Source organism: Myotis myotis, unplaced genomic scaffold, assembly GCF_014108235.1.
Source record: "Myotis myotis isolate mMyoMyo1 unplaced genomic scaffold, mMyoMyo1.p scaffold_m19_p_7, whole genome shotgun sequence".
Classification (NCBI taxonomy): domain Eukaryota; kingdom Metazoa; phylum Chordata; class Mammalia; order Chiroptera; family Vespertilionidae; genus Myotis; species Myotis myotis.
This window is the reverse complement of record NW_023416379.1, coordinates 72,714,156-72,722,784: the sequence shown is the minus strand read 5'-3', so window position 1 is coordinate 72,722,784 and position 8,629 is coordinate 72,714,156. Positions and strand designations below refer to the sequence as shown.

Genomic DNA, 8,629 nt, shown 5'->3' with positions numbered 1-8,629 from the left:
ACTTTGTGGCCAAAGTCACCTTTCTAGTCCTTTTTTCTCTTTCTCTCCAGCTTGTTTTGACATTTTAACTGTCTGCCAGAGATTCTGCCTGAAAGAACCTAGAGTTACTTCAAACTCATTCTATTGTGTAACAAAGAATTTGGCTGCATCCGTGTCTCTGGTTTTCAGGAGAGATCCTCTACATCCTTGAATTTCCCAAGTGATAGGAGTGTGTTATTTATGGTGGGCCTCTTGGGCCACACCTGAATTTATGCTAATGAGATTACTCATGGAGTGCCTCTAGATAGTTTTTGCTCACAAGAGTGGTCAGAATGGAGACTGGCCATGGCAGAGAGACCAATCATGTGTTAAAGGTTTGGTACTTTAAGTCCTGTGATATCACCCTGACTTTTGAGGAGGAAGGGGGCTGGAGACTGAGTTTAATTTCATAGCAAATAATTGAAAAAAACATCATACCTCTGTAATGAAACTCCAATAAAACTTTTGCACAGTGATGCTTAATGAGCTGGCTGGCTGGTGATACACACTGATATGCTGAAAGGATGATACACCCTGAGCACACAGAAGTTTCATGTTTGGAAGGCTTCCAGATCTTTCCCTGTATATGCTTCTTCATTTGGCTGGTCCTAACTTTTATCCTCTATAATAAAGATTAGTGCCTTACTGAATTCTGTGAATGATTCTGGCAAATTATAAAACTGAGGAAACTCCCAAATTTGTAGCCAGTTGGTCCCAAGTGTGGGTGATCTGGGAACACTAGAGTTTGAGGCTAGAGTCTGAAGTGAGGGCAGTCTTGTGGGGGACTGTGCCCTTAACCCATGAAGTTTGGCTGAACGTGGGCTGGTAGCATTAGAACTGCATTGCACATTCTTTAAATCCTAAAGCAAAACATAATTCCCCCTGACAGCCAACCAACTTACCTGCTGAACTTTCTATTTCTCTTCCCACATTCTCAACCATTCAGTCCAATTTCTTTTTCCTTCATAACAGCTTTCACATGCATCTCCTTCAGTTCAGTACAACTTAAACTGGTCTATTTTCATTGCAATCTATACCATTTTGTTCAGTCAAATTTATCTCCTTTACCCTACCCTCAAGCTCAAACACCTTTTTCAGAGATGTCTTTTTAGTGCCCAGTACACCTCTCAAATAGCAGACACTCATTTATTTGTTTTGGTCCCTACATATCTCTTCACCTCTGTCTTCTCTTACTTCCATAAATTAATCCTCTCTTTCAACCCAATTACTTTACTAATTACTTTGCTCCCAAACAATATGGGTCCATCTCCATTCCATTGAACAAACTGTGTATCTGAAATGCTCATTTCGCCCTCGACTGTCTCAGCTCCACCTCCATGAGCCTTCTTGTACTTCTCCATTCCTCAGGGATTGCTCTCACCTCCGAATTCTCTTAGCACATGTTGCATGCATTATCCTTCCTGGTTCTTTGGAAAACTATCCCAAGGTGTTTTGAAAACAGGCCAATGTGATAATTATTTTTTTCTGTGAGCTCAAGGACTAACATGCAAAGCATGCATAAACTTTTCAGTTTTTACATAGATTTTCTTTTATTCTGTCTAATCATCACAGGCAACCAAGTCTGATCTGTATACACAATGAAGATGAGGAAAATAACTTCCTAATTCAGAAGTGGTTCTAATCAACCCAATAACTTAATGTCTTTGAAGTTTCAGAGGTTATATTTTCCTTACTGTCCTGCTATTAGCCAGAATTACAGAGAAATTAATATTCATTTGTTTTTCTTTGACAAGACAGGCGTGATTTTTTTTCATATACTTATTCTAATCTAAACTTTTCTCATCTGCATTTCTAAAGTCAGTAAGGCTCACACTTCCCACCATGGAATCAAGCAGAAAATGAACCAATAATTATAATACAGCAGCCCTCACTGTTTCCAAACAGGGAAGAAACCATGCCTCAAACATTGTTTAAGCAACACAGCATTTTTAGGCAGCTTTGCAATCCTTAATTTGGCATATTCTAGTATCCTTACACTACCTGCGTACCCACATGTAATGAAGACTAAATATTGGAATTCTTTAAGTTTCTTATTTTGTGGCAAAGAGAAGAAAAACAAGATTCCAGTCTGACTAATCAAGATGGATACACAATTCAGCACTCATTTAGGAGACATGCCTTCGGAAGAAATGTCTGTGTTGTGAGAAAACACAACCTTTTAAAAAATAAAATTGTGGAAGTGACTAAAGGGAGTTCACTAAACCTTTGGGCAAGTGAGTTCTGGGGCATTTGGTCTACATTTGTTTTAAAGAAGTTTATATGTTCCAAAAGTGACTGATTCATAATAAAACTGGGATGTTATAAAGCTGGATTTCAAAGACCAGCACATCTAGTTTGTGAACAAAGATGAATGTGTTTGAAAATAAAGATAAAAGGATTTGTGAAAACTTACTTCTCTGGGAAGTCTTATCTAATAAATTTCAAATTGCCTTGTAAGATTCCACATTATTTTTACTTACTGCCAGTGGAAATACATTTTTACACATCTTGCTTTGTCAAATATAATCTTGCAGTGTTTTCATATTCCTACATCTCAGTTAATGGTTTCTCTCAAATAGTACTTTCCACCATTTGTAGGTTTGCAGGTCAATACATATTTAAAAACAGTAGGAACTCCTGTCAACTCAAAGGGATAACAAAACTATGTACTTCTGTAATGGTATAATGGTCTATAACGTGCGATGGTGACTGAGAAGTTCAGTTATTTTTTACTGTCATATTCCTGCCTCTTGAATGAGTTGTTAAGCATTATGTTTAGCTTACAAGAAAATCAGAGTAGTAGAAATAAATGTAGACATGTACATATTTTAAACACTTGTTTATTTTCAAATTTTACAGATGTATGGCAGGGTCTGGTTACTGAAGATCATACTTGGACCACAGTTGATATCAGGAATGAAAGGTAGGGCTAAAACAGAGGTGAATGATTGCTTTCTGATAAAGACCCTCAGCTCCAACTACTGGAGGTTCCAATGTCTTCCATGATGAACAGGATTGTCTTTGGAAGAAAGGACCTGAAACCAAACCAGAGGGACATGACTGAGAAATGCTTCTTAGGAAATTTCTCACATGCAGTAAAAGGTTGTATTATAACAACAGTGTGGTGCATGCTTGCAGAGCAAATTCTGAAATGATGCCTAAAATGAAGAAGTGTTAGAATAGGTATTAATGAAATGAGTTTTCTGTCTTAGGGATCCTCAGATATTGGACCAGAGAAGAGAGTGGCCAGGGCATGGTGGTAAGAGAGGCAAGCAGGGAACAGATCTAATTATGTCATCCAGAGGGAAGAACAGGGGCTCTGTGTATGGAGGACATAAACAGTCCCAGATAACAATATCCTGGAGTTTGGTACATGTTCCTGGCAACTGATTTGAGTGCTGAATCCATATGTCAGACTTTCAGAATTCTGCATATACTGACTATTTGTCTCTTGATTCTCTTGATTTTTAGGCTCCTCTGTAAGAAGCAGTATTGCTTTAGAAACAAATTATTTTCAGCTTCATATTGGGAGCTCCAAGTCACATCTCTTCCTTTTTTTATGACCATCTTACTATTTTCAAAGAAGTTAACTTTGATGCAAGTTTATAAGGTGAGAGAAAGATGCATAGAACATATTTCTGCCCACAAGATACCTACATCCTAATGAAGGGATACCGACAAGCAAAAAATGACAATACAGTTTGTTCCATTCTCTGTTGTATTTGCTGAAGGTACTCTAGGAGGGGAGGCATACCTCACCCACATCAGGGACAGGTGGGAAGGGACAGAAAGCATTTTTAAAAAGTAGTGGCTGAGACAAGTTTAAATATTAAATATATATGTTTGTGACTTTGTGGACAGGACTATCTGTTGAAATGTGACAAGTCATAAACCAGAGGCATTCAAAGATGAGTTTGTATTGGGCCTTGAATATCAAACTGGGGAATTTTATTTGATAGAAATGGGGGATCATTTGAGATGTTAAACTGGAAGCAATAATATGGCAGGAATGTTTCTAAGGCTCTCTGTCAGTAGGGCAATTAGGTGAAAGGAAGACTGAAGGCAGGGAAGTAGGCTAATAATTTGTTTTTATCAACAACTTAAGTATGAAGCAATGAAGACCTAGAATGCTGGTCATGGGGAAGAGCACACATTGTCAGAATGTGTGTATGAGTTCCAAGTTTTTCTCAAATGTTTTCTGCTCAGGGATGACCATTTGATTGAAACTAGAGGAGAGAAGAAAGCCATGAATCAATCAACAGGAGCACCCAAATGATAACTTGTTCAGGACTATGAAACTCTCTTGAGATGTAAACAGAGGATTTGAAAAAGAGAAGGTGAAGCTGGTTCAAGATGAAGGTATTAATGCCCACTTACACACTTATCTATTCCTTTAACGTTGCCGCCCTTCTTGCTTTGCAGCATTATGAAAATGTTCTAAAATAAAACAAGAATGACTATGTTTGTGAAAAGATTGGCACCAAATAATGCATGACCAGTATAAATGTGTGAGTGAAAACAAATTTTAACATACCTAATAATTGGTAAATGTTATTTTAATACCAAGTGATTTTTGGAAAAGAGTGGTTTATTTTGCACTGGGGTTAGTCCTCATATGAGATGATAACTAAGCCAACTTAAAGTAGTTTATCATGACAAATGGAAAAAAGGAGAGAGAAAATATTTAACGAACACATAATATTCCAGACATTGTGCTGGGCACTTTACTAGAACAGAAATGTATCTTGCATTTGAATGTGTATTGTATGCTATCGTTTTAATTGAGAAATACTCATCCTAACAAGGTGATAGCAAGACAATTTTGAAAAATAGTTTAGAATCAAAAAGTAAATGTTCAGATCAATTTAAAAACATTTAAGCAGTCATTTGTGAATGGCATACTCTTGATTATATCTACTCTCTACCTTTATTTGTATGCAGTAATAATTGTTGGTGGCTATGATTTAGGTTCAGTTTCTATGAGGATGGCAAATTTTGATCTTTCTGTTCATAGAAGCTACTTTCTGACAGGGCCATTTTTCTCAGAGATGGATCACCTCAAATTCATCACTGCCACAAGAAAATTAACAAGTCAGTATCTTACAAGTCTCAGTTTGCAATAACCATCTCCAAATATGGGGCAGCGTGCACTTGCCCAAATGTAAATGAAAATAATATTCTCCTTCTTTTAGCATTCTAATTTATCTGATTTATCTTTTCTGAAGTATTCATTATTTGAGGTAAAAAAAAAATGAACTGAGTAAAAGCCTACTTAGAACAAAATAAATTGCCCTTCGATATCCAATGCAGCAACCTAGTATTTGAGAAAAACAGAACTTCACAAAAGCTTAATATAGTCAGAATTTGACAAAGTGTGACCCATTTACTGAAGCAGAAAATGCACCACAGGTTTTTCAGTGTTTCTTTCTTCTTTTTTCTTCCAAAAGCCGATAAATCATATTTACCAGCCACAGAAAATAAATGCTTCTCGACTTATTTAGGGGAAAATCGAGAAAGAAACAGAGTGGGGAAAGTACAAGAATTTTGACTTGGAAAGATACTCCCCAAACAAAATGTGGTAGGTTTTAAAAGGGTTCTTAGGAATGTCAAAATATGGAAAATACCTGATGAATTTATGTAAATGAAACTTGTAGTTACTGAAGATCCCTTCAAGCCTTTTACTACTGTGAGAATATTCAACAGTTTATGGAAGCCACATGTTCACATTGCCATTTTGCATAGGAAACTGCTAAGGTTTTTGTTAGGATTTTTAATATACTGGGAAAAGGAAACAAACATCATTACAAGACAAAACCCTTACTACTCTGACTTATATATTCTCCTAAGTGCTCATCTCTATGGTAGTACTTTTTACATTTTCTGCATGTACCAGGTTAATTGTCTCTCTTCTCCTAGACTATCAACTCCTGAAGAAAGAGGATCCCCGTCTTACACACCCCCATGTGCCCAGTCCCTTGTACGGCACAGAACACATAACATGTTATCAACAAAGGCTTACAGAATATTGGACTGAGGAAACAAACCCTGAGCCAGGGACAGTTCTTTATAAAAAGAGTATATATTAATTTATAGATCGAGATACTCATATTACATAAAAGAAGACTCATTTATAGCACTTAACAGTTCTATAACTTACCAAAAGCCATTTAATTGTAATTAATATTACTTAAACATTTCCAATGGTGAATATTATGTTGATAAGGTAGGAGAATGACTGAGAGGTTTTACTTCTCAACCACAACGACATTTTTAGATTTTTTGATAGTTTAGATTTTTTTAGATTCATGCTTTAAGCCACAGTCAGAAGTGGGGCTAAAATTTAGTTTTGTGACAATCCAGGTGTTTTGTCTTTTTATGTAGCTCAATGTACATTTTAAATTATATAGAAAGATGAAAAGGGCTTTTAAATGCAGTCTTTTTATTAATTGACAGTCACTCCCAATGGCCTGATGGAACAGATCAGATGTGGCTAGATTGAGGGCATCCATAATGCTGCAGATCAAATTAAGGGGGGGGGGATTGGAAATAGCTTTTGGGACCCTTGAAAACCACTTCTAGTCTAAAGCCACAAGGGCAGAAAGAATCAATAATTGTGGCCATTTGGTTCATTCATTTCTTTTCATAAACACACTCTCACTCACTAAAAACATTCTTGCAGGACCAGGAAGGATTTTAATTTTCTGGTGATTGACAGAAATAGAGCCTTTGCTAAAACCTGGAGGGGTGGCACTGCTCCCTACTTTTTTCCCTCCCCCTCATCTTTAGCACTCGGTGCTGTTTAACTCAGAAAATATATCATATCGGTACAGACTGACAGGCAGTTGATTGGCAACTATTAGCAAACTTCTTCCCATGATTCTTAATGCAACTTATTTCAGGAAAACATCCCCAAAGTATGGATTTGTTTCAAATATGTAAAGTCTGATAAGTGTAGGAATAACAACCTCAAGAAAAAAATGGGCACTGAGCCGGTTTTGTCATTTTATTAATATTCAGTAGGACATTTCCATTTCTATAGTCACTGCCCTAGTTCAAGTAAGCATTAATTTGTATCTCATAAAGTGCTATTAATACAGAGGATACTTAGAAACTGCTTTTGATAAATGAGCAACATCTGGATTACTGCAGCAGCCTCTTACCTTGTTTCACTTATTCAAGTTTCTTCCAATTATCATCTATTTTATATCTAGCTGACAGGAATAAAAAAAAAAAAAACACAAAAAAACCTCTCTTGAATTTCCACCAATACTTAATTCCCTGCTTATGAAACTAGAGTTTGCTTATTTAACAAAATCAGGATTTTTGTGCCTGAGATTAAATTTTTCCAATGGTTTCCCTAGGTGTTCATTTCTTTCTATTCAGTTAGTCTCTTATTGCTTCCCTGCTTCTACGTTTTTCAAAGAGTGCATTTTAATTTTTTGGTGTCTACCAACATTTTAAATTTTTTTGGTGTCATAATCTAAAAAATGGAAGCTTAAGAGTTTCTAAAATAAGTATACTAGCCTGTTGGCAAACAAGTGTTAGAAAGTCTCTGTGATTTCAGAAAATGCTCCTTTCTTAGATCTACTAGTAAGTCAGAGGTGATTTGGGCAAGAATGGAAGATGTGGGGGTGAAGGGGAAGTGATGACATTCTATTTCACAGTTGCTTCTTCTTCTCCCTATTTTTATTTTTAAAATCTTTTTTTTAAAATCTATTTTTGACAGTATTACAGGTATCCCCCATTCCTCCCTCCCCTGGTCCCCCTCTACCTAGCTCCCACCCTACCCCAGGCCATTCTGTGCGTGAGAGGTTTTAATGTACAAAGGGATAGAAAATCTTTTAAGAGAAAATGAACAGTGTAGTTACAATCAAGAGTAAATTTGCTAAGCATACATTTTAACCCCTTAGAATACTTGAATAATTTTCTTGAACGACATTATTTAAACTCTTAGATTCCTAGTTTCTATGTCAATGGAGAGTTGTTTTTGAGAATGATATTATCTTTGTTTTCACAACTCTGCAACGTCAGTTATAACTTTCCACTTCATGGAGTCCCAGAGAATCTGGGCACATCTGCCCATCAGCTCTATTATAAAGTGTCAGCTGTATTACGAGAAAACAATTTCAACAACAATTTATGAGATCAAACATAGAAGCAAGTTATAGACTTCTTCACTCGTTTTTCTTCTCTCATTCCATGTTGGGAAATACATCTCTCACAAATATATTCTCCAATTTCTGCCAAATTATGTCCTTAACTGAGTCCCAGACCTAAAATAAACTTTCTTATTTGCCTAAATCATTCTGCCCAGAACTGCCATATTAACATTTCCAAAATGATGCTTTATTCATTTCACTTCTATGTGCAAATGGCCACCCTACAAAATGAAAACCATCTCTCTTTATTTTATATCCAAGGACCTCCATAATTTAATTGCTTTTTTACTTTATCAGTTTTTCTCTACGAACCACCCCGTGCTACATGACTCTGGAACATAATTCATACTTATCCACTTGGCTTCCCATCAACAGTTTAGCCACTTTATTATTATCTTCTCTGGTCCTGAATTTCTCTCTTATTCTCAACCTATTCATATCAGCCACCCTTT

At 36.3% G+C, this 8,629-nt stretch overlaps 1 long non-coding RNA gene across 1 annotated transcript; it reads left to right on the top strand.

The window, feature by feature from the left end:
• Nucleotides 1-2,883: 2,883 nt before the first annotated feature.
• On the top strand, nt 2,884-4,385 carry LOC118659741. The gene is made up of 3 exons (XR_004968693.1): nt 2,884-2,941; nt 3,490-3,628; nt 4,225-4,385. It is a non-coding gene; the product is annotated as an uncharacterized LOC118659741 (long non-coding RNA).
• The last annotated feature ends 4,244 nt before the right edge of the window (nt 4,386-8,629 follow it).